The sequence below is a fragment of the Brachyhypopomus gauderio genome, unplaced genomic scaffold (assembly GCF_052324685.1).
Source record: "Brachyhypopomus gauderio isolate BG-103 unplaced genomic scaffold, BGAUD_0.2 sc492, whole genome shotgun sequence".
Classification (NCBI taxonomy): Eukaryota; Metazoa; Chordata; class Actinopteri; order Gymnotiformes; family Hypopomidae; genus Brachyhypopomus; species Brachyhypopomus gauderio.
The window spans coordinates 40,860-52,696 of NW_027507313.1; the positions used below are offsets into that span (position 1 = coordinate 40,860).

Below are 11,837 nucleotides of genomic sequence, written 5' to 3' on the forward strand. Positions count from 1 at the left end.
TTTAAGCTTGCTAATTGAATGTAAATAGCAACTCAACTATAAAAGTCACACAGCACCTGGTATTCCCAAGCTGTCTCCCATACAAGTATTAACCTGGCCTAAACCTATTTAGCTTCCTAGGTCAAATGAAATCGGGCGTTTTCAGGCTGGTGTGGCCGTAAGCCATAAAACAATGCAAAGATTATCTAATTATAACAAGAGCAAAACCTGAACAACAGAAATTGCTAGTTTTTTTGCAGAACACATTTAAGCTTGCTAATTGAATGTAAACAGCAACTCAACTATAAAAGTCACACAGCACCTGGTATTCCCAAGCTGTCCCCCATACAAGTATTAACCTGGCCAAAACCTATTTAGCTTCCGAGGTCAAATGAGATCGGGCGTTTTCAGGCTGGTGTGGCCGCAAGCCATAAAACAATGCAAAGATTATCTAATTATAACAAGAGCAAAACCTGAACAACAGAAATTGCTAGTTTTTTTGCAGAACACATTTAAGCTTGCTAATTGAATGTAAACAGCAACTCAACTATAAAAGTCACACAGCACCTGGTATTCCCAAGCTGTCTCCCATACAAGTATTAACCTGGCCCAAACCTATTTAGCTTGATAATTAAATCTAATAGGCTTACAGCACCTGGTATTCCCAGGTGGTCTCCCATCCAAGTACTAACCAGGCCCAAACGAGCTTAGCTTCCGAGGTCAAATGAGATCGGGCGTTTTCAGGCTGGTGTGGCCGTAAGCCGTAAAACAATGCAAAGATGACCTATTTATAATGAGAGCAAAACCTGAACAACAGACATTGCTAGTTTTTTTTGCAGAACACCTTTAAGCTTGCTAATTGAATGTAAATAGCAACTCAACTATAAAAGTCACACAGCACCTGGTATTCCCAAGCTGTCTCCCATACAAGTATTAACCTGGCCTAAACCTATTTAGCTTCCTAGGTCAAATGAAATCGGGCGTTTTCAGGCTGGTGTGGCCGTAAGCCATAAAACAATGCAAAGATGATCTAATTATAACAAGAGCAAAACCTGAACAACAGAAATTGCTAGTTTTTTTGCAGAACACATTTAAGCTTGCTAATTGAATGTAAACAGCAACTCAACTATAAAAGTCACACAGCACCTGGTATTCCCAAGCTGTCTCCCATACAAGTATTAACCTGGCCCAAACCTATTTAGCTTGATAATTAAATCTAATAGGCTTACAGCACCTGGTATTCCCAGGTGGTCTCCCATCCAAGTACTAACCAGGCCCAAACGAGCTTAGCTTCCGAGGTCAAATGAGATCGGGCGTTTTCAGGCTGGTGTGGCCGTAAGCCGTAAAACAATGCAAAGATGACCTATTTATAATGAGAGCAAAACCTGAACAACAGACATTGCTAGTTTTTTTTGCAGAACACCTTTAAGCTTGCTAATTGAATGTAAATAGCAACTCAACTATAAAAGTCACACAGCACCTGGTATTCCCAAGCTGTCTCCCATACAAGTATTAACCTGGCCTAAACCTATTTAGCTTCCTAGGTCAAATGAAATCGGGCGTTTTCAGGCTGGTGTGGCCGTAAGCCATAAAACAATGCAAAGATTATCTAATTATAACAAGAGCAAAACCTGAACAACAGAAATTGCTAGTTTTTTTGCAGAACACATTTAAGCTTGCTAATTGAATGTAAACAGCAACTCAACTATAAAAGTCACACAGCACCTGGTATTCCCAAGCTGTCCCCCATACAAGTATTAACCTGGCCAAAACCTATTTAGCTTCCGAGGTCAAATGAGATCGGGCGTTTTCAGGCTGGTGTGGCCGCAAGCCATAAAACAATGCAAAGATTATCTAATTATAACAAGAGCAAAACCTGAACAACAGAAATTGCTAGTTTTTTTGCAGAACACATTTAAGCTTGCTAATTGAATGTAAACAGCAACTCAACTATAAAAGTCACACAGCACCTGGTATTCCCAAGCTGTCTCCCATACAAGTATTAACCTGGCCTAAACCTATTTAGCTTCCTAGGTCAAATGAAATCGGGCGTTTTCAGGCTGGTGTGGCCGTAAGCCATAAAACAATGCAAAGATTATCTAATTATAACAAGAGCAAAACCTGAACAACAGAAATTGCTAGTTTTTTTGCAGAACACATTTAAGCTTGCTAATTGAATGTAAACAGCAACTCAACTATAAAAGTCACACAGCACCTGGTATTCCCAAGCTGTCCCCCATACAAGTATTAACCTGGCCAAAACCTATTTAGCTTCCGAGGTCAAATGAGATCGGGCGTTTTCAGGCTGGTGTGGCCGCAAGCCATAAAACAATGCAAAGATTATCTAATTATAACAAGAGCAAAACCTGAACAACAGAAATTGCTAGTTTTTTTGCAGAACACATTTAAGCTTGCTAATTGAATGTAAACAGCAACTCAACTATAAAAGTCACACAGCACCTGGTATTCCCAAGCTGTCTCCCATACAAGTATTAACCTGGCCCAAACCTATTTAGCTTGATAATTAAATCTAATAGGCTTACAGCACCTGGTATTCCCAGGTGGTCTCCCATCCAAGTACTAACCAGGCCCAAACGAGCTTAGCTTCCGAGGTCAAATGAGATCGGGTGTTTTCAGGCTGGTGTGGCCGTAAGCCGTAAAACAATGCAAAGATGACCTATTTATAATGAGAGCAAAACCTGAACAACAGACATTGCTAGTTTTTTTTGCAGAACACCTTTAAGCTTGCTAATTGAATGTAAATAGCAACTCAACTATAAAAGTCACACAGCACCTGGTATTCCCAAGCTGTCTCCCATACAAGTATTAACCTGGCCTAAACCTATTTAGCTTCCTAGGTCAAATGAAATCGGGCGTTTTCAGGCTGGTGTGGCCGTAAGCCATAAAACAATGCAAAGATTATCTAATTATAACAAGAGCAAAACCTGAACAACAGAAATTGCTAGTTTTTTTGCAGAACACATTTAAGCTTGCTAATTGAATGTAAACAGCAACTCAACTATAAAAGTCACACAGCACCTGGCATTCCCAAGCTGTCTCCCATACAAGTATTAACCTGGCCCAAACCTATTTAGCTTGATAATTAAATCTAATAGGCTTACAGCACCTGGTATTCCCAGGTGGTCTCCCATCCAAGTACTAACCAGGCCCAAACGAGCTTAGCTTCCGAGGTCAAATGAGATCGGGCGTTTTCAGGCTGGTGTGGCCGTAAGCCGTAAAACAATGCAAAGATGACCTATTTATAATGAGAGCAAAACCTGAACAACAGACATTGCTAGTTTTTTTTGCAGAACACCTTTAAGCTTGCTAATTGAATGTAAATAGCAACTCAACTATAAAAGTCACACAGCACCTGGTATTCCCAAGCTGTCTCCCATACAAGTATTAACCTGGCCTAAACCTATTTAGCTTCCTAGGTCAAATAGGATCGGGCGTTTTCAGGCTGGTGTGGCCGTAAGCCATAAAACAATGCAAAGATTATCTAATTATAACAAGAGCAAAACCTGAACAACAGAAATTGCTAGATTTTTGCAGAACACATTTAAGCTTGATAATTAAATCTAATAGGCTTACAGTACCTGGTATTCCCAGGTGGTCTCCCATCCAAGTACTAACCAGGCCCAAACGAGCTTAGCTTCCGAGGTCAAATGAGATCGGGCGTTTTCAGGCTGGTGTGGCCGTAAGCCGTAAAACAATGCAAAGATGACCTATTTATAATGAGAGCAAAACCTGAACAACAGACATTGCTAGTTTTTTTTGCAGAACACCTTTAAGCTTGCTAATTGAATGTAAATAGCAACTCAACTATAAAAGTCACACAGCACCTGGTATTCCCAAGCTGTCTCCCATACAAGTATTAACCTGGCCTAAACCTATTTAGCTTCCTAGGTCAAATGAAATCGGGCGTTTTCAGGCTGGTGTGGCCGTAAGCCATAAAACAATGCAAAGATTATCTAATTATAACAAGAGCAAAACCTGAACAACAGAAATTGCTAGTTTTTTTGCAGAACACATTTAAGCTTGCTAATTGAATGTAAACAGCAACTCAACTATAAAAGTCACACAGCACCTGGTATTCCCAAGCTGTCTCCCATACAAGTATTAACCTGGCCCAAACCTATTTAGCTTGATAATTAAATCTAATAGGCTTACAGCACCTGGTATTCCCAGGTGGTCTCCCATCCAAGTACTAACCAGGCCCAAACAAGCTTAGCTTCCGAGGTCAAATGAGATCGGGCGTTTTCAGGCTGGTGTGGCCGTAAGCCATAAAACAATGCAAAGATGACCTATTTATAATGAGAGCAAAACCTGAACAACAGACATTGCTAGTTTTTTTTGCAGAACACCTTTAAGCTTGCTAATTGAATGTAAATAGCAACTCAACTATAAAAGTCACACAGCACCTGGTATTCCCAAGCTGTCTCCCATACAAGTATTAACCTGGCCTAAACCTATTTAGCTTCCTAGGTCAAATAGGATCGGGCGTTTTCAGGCTGGTGTGGCCGTAAGCCATAAAACAATGCAAAGATTATCTAATTATAACAAGAGCAAAACCTGAACAACAGAAATTGCTAGATTTTTGCAGAACACATTTAAGCTTGATAATTAAATCTAATAGGCTTACAGTACCTGGTATTCCCAGGTGGTCTCCCATCCAAGTACTAACCAGGCCCAAACGAGCTTAGCTTCCGAGGTCAAATGAGATCGGGCGTTTTCAGGCTGGTGTGGCCGTAAGCCGTAAAACAATGCAAAGATGACCTATTTATAATGAGAGCAAAACCTGAACAACAGACATTGCTAGTTTTTTTTGCAGAACACCTTTAAGCTTGCTAATTGAATGTAAATAGCAACTCAACTATAAAAGTCACACAGCACCTGGTATTCCCAAGCTGTCTCCCATACAAGTATTAACCTGGCCTAAACCTATTTAGCTTCCTAGGTCAAATGAAATCGGGCGTTTTCAGGCTGGTGTGGCCGTAAGCCATAAAACAATGCAAAGATGATCTAATTATAACAAGAGCAAAACCTGAACAACAGAAATTGCTAGTTTTTTTGCAGAACACATTTAAGCTTGCTAATTGAATGTAAACAGCAACTCAACTATAAAAGTCACACAGCACCTGGTATTCCCAAGCTGTCTCCCATACAAGTATTAACCTGGCCCAAACCTATTTAGCTTGATAATTAAATCTAATAGGCTTACAGCACCTGGTATTCCCAGGTGGTCTCCCATCCAAGTACTAACCAGGCCCAAACGAGCTTAGCTTCCGAGGTCAAATGAGATCGGGCGTTTTCAGGCTGGTGTGGCCGTAAGCCGTAAAACAATGCAAAGATGACCTATTTATAATGAGAGCAAAACCTGAACAACAGACATTGCTAGTTTTTTTTGCAGAACACCTTTAAGCTTGCTAATTGAATGTAAATAGCAACTCAACTATAAAAGTCACACAGCACCTGGTATTCCCAAGCTGTCTCCCATACAAGTATTAACCTGGCCTAAACCTATTTAGCTTCCTAGGTCAAATGAAATCGGGCGTTTTCAGGCTGGTGTGGCCGTAAGCCATAAAACAATGCAAAGATTATCTAATTATAACAAGAGCAAAACCTGAACAACAGAAATTGCTAGTTTTTTTGCAGAACACATTTAAGCTTGCTAATTGAATGTAAACAGCAACTCAACTATAAAAGTCACACAGCACCTGGTATTCCCAAGCTGTCCCCCATACAAGTATTAACCTGGCCAAAACCTATTTAGCTTCCGAGGTCAAATGAGATCGGGCGTTTTCAGGCTGGTGTGGCCGCAAGCCATAAAACAATGCAAAGATTATCTAATTATAACAAGAGCAAAACCTGAACAACAGAAATTGCTAGTTTTTTTGCAGAACACATTTAAGCTTGCTAATTGAATGTAAACAGCAACTCAACTATAAAAGTCACACAGCACCTGGTATTCCCAAGCTGTCTCCCATACAAGTATTAACCTGGCCCAAACCTATTTAGCTTGATAATTAAATCTAATAGGCTTACAGCACCTGGTATTCCCAGGTGGTCTCCCATCCAAGTACTAACCAGGCCCAAACGAGCTTAGCTTCCGAGGTCAAATGAGATCGGGCGTTTTCAGGCTGGTGTGGCCGTAAGCCGTAAAACAATGCAAAGATGACCTATTTATAATGAGAGCAAAACCTGAACAACAGACATTGCTAGTTTTTTTTGCAGAACACCTTTAAGCTTGCTAATTGAATGTAAATAGCAACTCAACTATAAAAGTCACACAGCACCTGGTATTCCCAAGCTGTCTCCCATACAAGTATTAACCTGGCCTAAACCTATTTAGCTTCCTAGGTCAAATGAAATCGGGCGTTTTCAGGCTGGTGTGGCCGTAAGCCATAAAACAATGCAAAGATTATCTAATTATAACAAGAGCAAAACCTGAACAACAGAAATTGCTAGTTTTTTTGCAGAACACATTTAAGCTTGCTAATTGAATGTAAACAGCAACTCAACTATAAAAGTCACACAGCACCTGGTATTCCCAAGCTGTCTCCCATACAAGTATTAACCTGGCCCAAACCTATTTAGCTTGATAATTAAATCTAATAGGCTTACAGCACCTGGTATTCCCAGGTGGTCTCCCATCCAAGTACTAACCAGGCCCAAACAAGCTTAGCTTCCGAGGTCAAATGAGATCGGGCGTTTTCAGGCTGGTGTGGCCGTAAGCCATAAAACAATGCAAAGATGACCTATTTATAATGAGAGCAAAACCTGAACAACAGACATTGCTAGTTTTTTTTGCAGAACACCTTTAAGCTTGCTAATTGAATGTAAATAGCAACTCAACTATAAAAGTCACACAGCACCTGGTATTCCCAAGCTGTCTCCCATACAAGTATTAACCTGGCCTAAACCTATTTAGCTTCCTAGGTCAAATAGGATCGGGCGTTTTCAGGCTGGTGTGGCCGTAAGCCATAAAACAATGCAAAGATTATCTAATTATAACAAGAGCAAAACCTGAACAACAGAAATTGCTAGATTTTTGCAGAACACATTTAAGCTTGATAATTAAATCTAATAGGCTTACAGTACCTGGTATTCCCAGGTGGTCTCCCATCCAAGTACTAACCAGGCCCAAACGAGCTTAGCTTCCGAGGTCAAATGAGATCGGGCGTTTTCAGGCTGGTGTGGCCGTAAGCCGTAAAACAATGCAAAGATGACCTATTTATAATGAGAGCAAAACCTGAACAACAGACATTGCTAGTTTTTTTTGCAGAACACCTTTAAGCTTGCTAATTGAATGTAAATAGCAACTCAACTATAAAAGTCACACAGCACCTGGTATTCCCAAGCTGTCTCCCATACAAGTATTAACCTGGCCTAAACCTATTTAGCTTCCTAGGTCAAATGAAATCGGGCGTTTTCAGGCTGGTGTGGCCGTAAGCCATAAAACAATGCAAAGATGATCTAATTATAACAAGAGCAAAACCTGAACAACAGAAATTGCTAGTTTTTTTGCAGAACACATTTAAGCTTGCTAATTGAATGTAAACAGCAACTCAACTATAAAAGTCACACAGCACCTGGTATTCCCAAGCTGTCTCCCATACAAGTATTAACCTGGCCCAAACCTATTTAGCTTGATAATTAAATCTAATAGGCTTACAGCACCTGGTATTCCCAGGTGGTCTCCCATCCAAGTACTAACCAGGCCCAAACGAGCTTAGCTTCCGAGGTCAAATGAGATCGGGCGTTTTCAGGCTGGTGTGGCCGTAAGCCGTAAAACAATGCAAAGATGACCTATTTATAATGAGAGCAAAACCTGAACAACAGACATTGCTAGTTTTTTTTGCAGAACACCTTTAAGCTTGCTAATTGAATGTAAATAGCAACTCAACTATAAAAGTCACACAGCACCTGGTATTCCCAAGCTGTCTCCCATACAAGTATTAACCTGGCCTAAACCTATTTAGCTTCCTAGGTCAAATGAAATCGGGCGTTTTCAGGCTGGTGTGGCCGTAAGCCATAAAACAATGCAAAGATTATCTAATTATAACAAGAGCAAAACCTGAACAACAGAAATTGCTAGTTTTTTTGCAGAACACATTTAAGCTTGCTAATTGAATGTAAACAGCAACTCAACTATAAAAGTCACACAGCACCTGGTATTCCCAAGCTGTCTCCCATACAAGTATTAACCTGGCCTAAACCTATTTAGCTTCCTAGGTCAAATGAAATCGGGCGTTTTCAGGCTGGTGTGGCCGTAAGCCATAAAACAATGCAAAGATTATCTAATTATAACAAGAGCAAAACCTGAACAACAGAAATTGCTAGTTTTTTTGCAGAACACATTTAAGCTTGCTAATTGAATGTAAACAGCAACTCAACTATAAAAGTCACACAGCACCTGGTATTCCCAAGCTGTCCCCCATACAAGTATTAACCTGGCCAAAACCTATTTAGCTTCCGAGGTCAAATGAGATCGGGCGTTTTCAGGCTGGTGTGGCCGCAAGCCATAAAACAATGCAAAGATTATCTAATTATAACAAGAGCAAAACCTGAACAACAGAAATTGCTAGTTTTTTTGCAGAACACATTTAAGCTTGCTAATTGAATGTAAACAGCAACTCAACTATAAAAGTCACACAGCACCTGGTATTCCCAAGCTGTCTCCCATACAAGTATTAACCTGGCCCAAACCTATTTAGCTTGATAATTAAATCTAATAGGCTTACAGCACCTGGTATTCCCAGGTGGTCTCCCATCCAAGTACTAACCAGGCCCAAACGAGCTTAGCTTCCGAGGTCAAATGAGATCGGGCGTTTTCAGGCTGGTGTGGCCGTAAGCCGTAAAACAATGCAAAGATGACCTATTTATAATGAGAGCAAAACCTGAACAACAGACATTGCTAGTTTTTTTTGCAGAACACCTTTAAGCTTGCTAATTGAATGTAAATAGCAACTCAACTATAAAAGTCACACAGCACCTGGTATTCCCAAGCTGTCTCCCATACAAGTATTAACCTGGCCTAAACCTATTTAGCTTCCTAGGTCAAATGAAATCGGGCGTTTTCAGGCTGGTGTGGCCGTAAGCCATAAAACAATGCAAAGATGATCTAATTATAACAAGAGCAAAACCTGAACAACAGAAATTGCTAGTTTTTTTGCAGAACACATTTAAGCTTGCTAATTGAATGTAAACAGCAACTCAACTATAAAAGTCACACAGCACCTGGTATTCCCAAGCTGTCTCCCATACAAGTATTAACCTGGCCCAAACCTATTTAGCTTGATAATTAAATCTAATAGGCTTACAGCACCTGGTATTCCCAGGTGGTCTCCCATCCAAGTACTAACCAGGCCCAAACGAGCTTAGCTTCCGAGGTCAAATGAGATCGGGCGTTTTCAGGCTGGTGTGGCCGTAAGCCGTAAAACAATGCAAAGATGACCTATTTATAATGAGAGCAAAACCTGAACAACAGACATTGCTAGTTTTTTTTGCAGAACACCTTTAAGCTTGCTAATTGAATGTAAATAGCAACTCAACTATAAAAGTCACACAGCACCTGGTATTCCCAAGCTGTCTCCCATACAAGTATTAACCTGGCCTAAACCTATTTAGCTTCCTAGGTCAAATGAAATCGGGCGTTTTCAGGCTGGTGTGGCCGTAAGCCATAAAACAATGCAAAGATTATCTAATTATAACAAGAGCAAAACCTGAACAACAGAAATTGCTAGTTTTTTTGCAGAACACATTTAAGCTTGCTAATTGAATGTAAACAGCAACTCAACTATAAAAGTCACACAGCACCTGGTATTCCCAAGCTGTCCCCCATACAAGTATTAACCTGGCCAAAACCTATTTAGCTTCCGAGGTCAAATGAGATCGGGCGTTTTCAGGCTGGTGTGGCCGCAAGCCATAAAACAATGCAAAGATTATCTAATTATAACAAGAGCAAAACCTGAACAACAGAAATTGCTAGTTTTTTTGCAGAACACATTTAAGCTTGCTAATTGAATGTAAACAGCAACTCAACTATAAAAGTCACACAGCACCTGGTATTCCCAAGCTGTCTCCCATACAAGTATTAACCTGGCCCAAACCTATTTAGCTTGATAATTAAATCTAATAGGCTTACAGCACCTGGTATTCCCAGGTGGTCTCCCATCCAAGTACTAACCAGGCCCAAACGAGCTTAGCTTCCGAGGTCAAATGAGATCGGGCGTTTTCAGGCTGGTGTGGCCGTAAGCCGTAAAACAATGCAAAGATGACCTATTTATAATGAGAGCAAAACCTGAACAACAGACATTGCTAGTTTTTTTTGCAGAACACCTTTAAGCTTGCTAATTGAATGTAAATAGCAACTCAACTATAAAAGTCACACAGCACCTGGTATTCCCAAGCTGTCTCCCATACAAGTATTAACCTGGCCTAAACCTATTTAGCTTCCTAGGTCAAATGAAATCGGGCGTTTTCAGGCTGGTGTGGCCGTAAGCCATAAAACAATGCAAAGATTATCTAATTATAACAAGAGCAAAACCTGAACAACAGAAATTGCTAGTTTTTTTGCAGAACACATTTAAGCTTGCTAATTGAATGTAAACAGCAACTCAACTATAAAAGTCACACAGCACCTGGTATTCCCAAGCTGTCTCCCATACAAGTATTAACCTGGCCCAAACCTATTTAGCTTGATAATTAAATCTAATAGGCTTACAGCACCTGGTATTCCCAGGTGGTCTCCCATCCAAGTACTAACCAGGCCCAAACAAGCTTAGCTTCCGAGGTCAAATGAGATCGGGCGTTTTCAGGCTGGTGTGGCCGTAAGCCATAAAACAATGCAAAGATGACCTATTTATAATGAGAGCAAAACCTGAACAACAGACATTGCTAGTTTTTTTTGCAGAACACCTTTAAGCTTGCTAATTGAATGTAAATAGCAACTCAACTATAAAAGTCACACAGCACCTGGTATTCCCAAGCTGTCTCCCATACAAGTATTAACCTGGCCTAAACCTATTTAGCTTCCTAGGTCAAATAGGATCGGGCGTTTTCAGGCTGGTGTGGCCGTAAGCCATAAAACAATGCAAAGATTATCTAATTATAACAAGAGCAAAACCTGAACAACAGAAATTGCTAGATTTTTGCAGAACACATTTAAGCTTGATAATTAAATCTAATAGGCTTACAGTACCTGGTATTCCCAGGTGGTCTCCCATCCAAGTACTAACCAGGCCCAAACGAGCTTAGCTTCCGAGGTCAAATGAGATCGGGCGTTTTCAGGCTGGTGTGGCCGTAAGCCGTAAAACAATGCAAAGATGACCTATTTATAATGAGAGCAAAACCTGAACAACAGACATTGCTAGTTTTTTTTGCAGAACACCTTTAAGCTTGCTAATTGAATGTAAATAGCAACTCAACTATAAAAGTCACACAGCACCTGGTATTCCCAAGCTGTCTCCCATACAAGTATTAACCTGGCCTAAACCTATTTAGCTTCCTAGGTCAAATGAAATCGGGCGTTTTCAGGCTGGTGTGGCCGTAAGCCATAAAACAATGCAAAGATGATCTAATTATAACAAGAGCAAAACCTGAACAACAGAAATTGCTAGTTTTTTTGCAGAACACATTTAAGCTTGCTAATTGAATGTAAACAGCAACTCAACTATAAAAGTCACACAGCACCTGGTATTCCCAAGCTGTCTCCCATACAAGTATTAACCTGGCCCAAACCTATTTAGCTTGATAATTAAATCTAATAGGCTTACAGCACCTGGTATTCCCAGGTGGTCTCCCATCCAAGTACTAACCAGGCCCAAACGAGCTTAGCTTCCGAGGTCAAATGA

At 40.4% G+C, this 11,837-nt stretch overlaps 17 non-coding genes and 26 pseudogenes across 17 annotated transcripts; all 43 read right to left on the reverse strand.

The window, feature by feature from the left end:
* Positions 1-44: 44 nt before the first annotated feature.
* Positions 45-163, reverse strand: LOC143506732 (5S ribosomal RNA; annotated as a pseudogene).
* Positions 164-289: 126 nt separating this feature from the next.
* On the reverse strand, positions 290-408 carry LOC143506637 (5S ribosomal RNA; annotated as a pseudogene).
* Positions 409-622: 214 nt separating this feature from the next.
* On the reverse strand, positions 623-741 carry LOC143506775 (5S ribosomal RNA). Its single transcript, XR_013128473.1, has one exon. It is a non-coding gene; the product is annotated as a 5S ribosomal RNA (ribosomal RNA).
* Positions 742-868: 127 nt separating this feature from the next.
* Positions 869-987, reverse strand: LOC143506734 (5S ribosomal RNA; annotated as a pseudogene).
* A 214-nt stretch (positions 988-1,201) lies between these two features.
* LOC143506776 (5S ribosomal RNA) lies at positions 1,202-1,320 on the reverse strand. Its single transcript, XR_013128474.1, has one exon. It is a non-coding gene; the product is annotated as a 5S ribosomal RNA (ribosomal RNA).
* A 127-nt stretch (positions 1,321-1,447) lies between these two features.
* On the reverse strand, positions 1,448-1,566 carry LOC143506735 (5S ribosomal RNA; annotated as a pseudogene).
* Positions 1,567-1,692: 126 nt separating this feature from the next.
* LOC143506639 (5S ribosomal RNA) lies at positions 1,693-1,811 on the reverse strand (annotated as a pseudogene).
* A 126-nt stretch (positions 1,812-1,937) lies between these two features.
* On the reverse strand, positions 1,938-2,056 carry LOC143506736 (5S ribosomal RNA; annotated as a pseudogene).
* A 126-nt stretch (positions 2,057-2,182) lies between these two features.
* On the reverse strand, positions 2,183-2,301 carry LOC143506640 (5S ribosomal RNA; annotated as a pseudogene).
* A 214-nt stretch (positions 2,302-2,515) lies between these two features.
* LOC143506703 (5S ribosomal RNA) lies at positions 2,516-2,634 on the reverse strand. The gene has a single exon (XR_013128444.1). It is a non-coding gene; the product is annotated as a 5S ribosomal RNA (ribosomal RNA).
* A 127-nt stretch (positions 2,635-2,761) lies between these two features.
* Positions 2,762-2,880, reverse strand: LOC143506737 (5S ribosomal RNA; annotated as a pseudogene).
* A 214-nt stretch (positions 2,881-3,094) lies between these two features.
* Positions 3,095-3,213, reverse strand: LOC143506777 (5S ribosomal RNA). The gene has a single exon (XR_013128475.1). It is a non-coding gene; the product is annotated as a 5S ribosomal RNA (ribosomal RNA).
* Positions 3,214-3,340: 127 nt separating this feature from the next.
* LOC143506664 (5S ribosomal RNA) lies at positions 3,341-3,459 on the reverse strand (annotated as a pseudogene).
* A 107-nt stretch (positions 3,460-3,566) lies between these two features.
* Positions 3,567-3,685, reverse strand: LOC143506614 (5S ribosomal RNA). The gene has a single exon (XR_013128430.1). It is a non-coding gene; the product is annotated as a 5S ribosomal RNA (ribosomal RNA).
* A 127-nt stretch (positions 3,686-3,812) lies between these two features.
* Positions 3,813-3,931, reverse strand: LOC143506738 (5S ribosomal RNA; annotated as a pseudogene).
* Positions 3,932-4,145: 214 nt separating this feature from the next.
* On the reverse strand, positions 4,146-4,264 carry LOC143506594 (5S ribosomal RNA). Its single transcript, XR_013128411.1, has one exon. It is a non-coding gene; the product is annotated as a 5S ribosomal RNA (ribosomal RNA).
* Positions 4,265-4,391: 127 nt separating this feature from the next.
* Positions 4,392-4,510, reverse strand: LOC143506665 (5S ribosomal RNA; annotated as a pseudogene).
* Positions 4,511-4,617: 107 nt separating this feature from the next.
* LOC143506616 (5S ribosomal RNA) lies at positions 4,618-4,736 on the reverse strand. The gene has a single exon (XR_013128432.1). It is a non-coding gene; the product is annotated as a 5S ribosomal RNA (ribosomal RNA).
* A 127-nt stretch (positions 4,737-4,863) lies between these two features.
* Positions 4,864-4,982, reverse strand: LOC143506739 (5S ribosomal RNA; annotated as a pseudogene).
* Positions 4,983-5,196: 214 nt separating this feature from the next.
* On the reverse strand, positions 5,197-5,315 carry LOC143506778 (5S ribosomal RNA). The gene has a single exon (XR_013128476.1). It is a non-coding gene; the product is annotated as a 5S ribosomal RNA (ribosomal RNA).
* Positions 5,316-5,442: 127 nt separating this feature from the next.
* On the reverse strand, positions 5,443-5,561 carry LOC143506740 (5S ribosomal RNA; annotated as a pseudogene).
* A 126-nt stretch (positions 5,562-5,687) lies between these two features.
* On the reverse strand, positions 5,688-5,806 carry LOC143506641 (5S ribosomal RNA; annotated as a pseudogene).
* A 214-nt stretch (positions 5,807-6,020) lies between these two features.
* LOC143506780 (5S ribosomal RNA) lies at positions 6,021-6,139 on the reverse strand. The gene has a single exon (XR_013128478.1). It is a non-coding gene; the product is annotated as a 5S ribosomal RNA (ribosomal RNA).
* Positions 6,140-6,266: 127 nt separating this feature from the next.
* On the reverse strand, positions 6,267-6,385 carry LOC143506741 (5S ribosomal RNA; annotated as a pseudogene).
* Positions 6,386-6,599: 214 nt separating this feature from the next.
* LOC143506595 (5S ribosomal RNA) lies at positions 6,600-6,718 on the reverse strand. Its single transcript, XR_013128412.1, has one exon. It is a non-coding gene; the product is annotated as a 5S ribosomal RNA (ribosomal RNA).
* Positions 6,719-6,845: 127 nt separating this feature from the next.
* On the reverse strand, positions 6,846-6,964 carry LOC143506666 (5S ribosomal RNA; annotated as a pseudogene).
* Positions 6,965-7,071: 107 nt separating this feature from the next.
* LOC143506617 (5S ribosomal RNA) lies at positions 7,072-7,190 on the reverse strand. The gene has a single exon (XR_013128433.1). It is a non-coding gene; the product is annotated as a 5S ribosomal RNA (ribosomal RNA).
* A 127-nt stretch (positions 7,191-7,317) lies between these two features.
* Positions 7,318-7,436, reverse strand: LOC143506742 (5S ribosomal RNA; annotated as a pseudogene).
* A 214-nt stretch (positions 7,437-7,650) lies between these two features.
* LOC143506781 (5S ribosomal RNA) lies at positions 7,651-7,769 on the reverse strand. The gene has a single exon (XR_013128479.1). It is a non-coding gene; the product is annotated as a 5S ribosomal RNA (ribosomal RNA).
* A 127-nt stretch (positions 7,770-7,896) lies between these two features.
* Positions 7,897-8,015, reverse strand: LOC143506743 (5S ribosomal RNA; annotated as a pseudogene).
* Positions 8,016-8,141: 126 nt separating this feature from the next.
* LOC143506745 (5S ribosomal RNA) lies at positions 8,142-8,260 on the reverse strand (annotated as a pseudogene).
* Positions 8,261-8,386: 126 nt separating this feature from the next.
* On the reverse strand, positions 8,387-8,505 carry LOC143506642 (5S ribosomal RNA; annotated as a pseudogene).
* Positions 8,506-8,719: 214 nt separating this feature from the next.
* On the reverse strand, positions 8,720-8,838 carry LOC143506782 (5S ribosomal RNA). Its single transcript, XR_013128480.1, has one exon. It is a non-coding gene; the product is annotated as a 5S ribosomal RNA (ribosomal RNA).
* A 127-nt stretch (positions 8,839-8,965) lies between these two features.
* LOC143506746 (5S ribosomal RNA) lies at positions 8,966-9,084 on the reverse strand (annotated as a pseudogene).
* Positions 9,085-9,298: 214 nt separating this feature from the next.
* On the reverse strand, positions 9,299-9,417 carry LOC143506783 (5S ribosomal RNA). The gene has a single exon (XR_013128481.1). It is a non-coding gene; the product is annotated as a 5S ribosomal RNA (ribosomal RNA).
* Positions 9,418-9,544: 127 nt separating this feature from the next.
* Positions 9,545-9,663, reverse strand: LOC143506747 (5S ribosomal RNA; annotated as a pseudogene).
* Positions 9,664-9,789: 126 nt separating this feature from the next.
* On the reverse strand, positions 9,790-9,908 carry LOC143506644 (5S ribosomal RNA; annotated as a pseudogene).
* Positions 9,909-10,122: 214 nt separating this feature from the next.
* LOC143506784 (5S ribosomal RNA) lies at positions 10,123-10,241 on the reverse strand. Its single transcript, XR_013128482.1, has one exon. It is a non-coding gene; the product is annotated as a 5S ribosomal RNA (ribosomal RNA).
* A 127-nt stretch (positions 10,242-10,368) lies between these two features.
* On the reverse strand, positions 10,369-10,487 carry LOC143506748 (5S ribosomal RNA; annotated as a pseudogene).
* A 214-nt stretch (positions 10,488-10,701) lies between these two features.
* LOC143506596 (5S ribosomal RNA) lies at positions 10,702-10,820 on the reverse strand. Its single transcript, XR_013128413.1, has one exon. It is a non-coding gene; the product is annotated as a 5S ribosomal RNA (ribosomal RNA).
* A 127-nt stretch (positions 10,821-10,947) lies between these two features.
* Positions 10,948-11,066, reverse strand: LOC143506667 (5S ribosomal RNA; annotated as a pseudogene).
* A 107-nt stretch (positions 11,067-11,173) lies between these two features.
* Positions 11,174-11,292, reverse strand: LOC143506618 (5S ribosomal RNA). The gene has a single exon (XR_013128434.1). It is a non-coding gene; the product is annotated as a 5S ribosomal RNA (ribosomal RNA).
* Positions 11,293-11,419: 127 nt separating this feature from the next.
* Positions 11,420-11,538, reverse strand: LOC143506749 (5S ribosomal RNA; annotated as a pseudogene).
* Between the last annotated feature and the right edge of the window lie 299 nt (positions 11,539-11,837).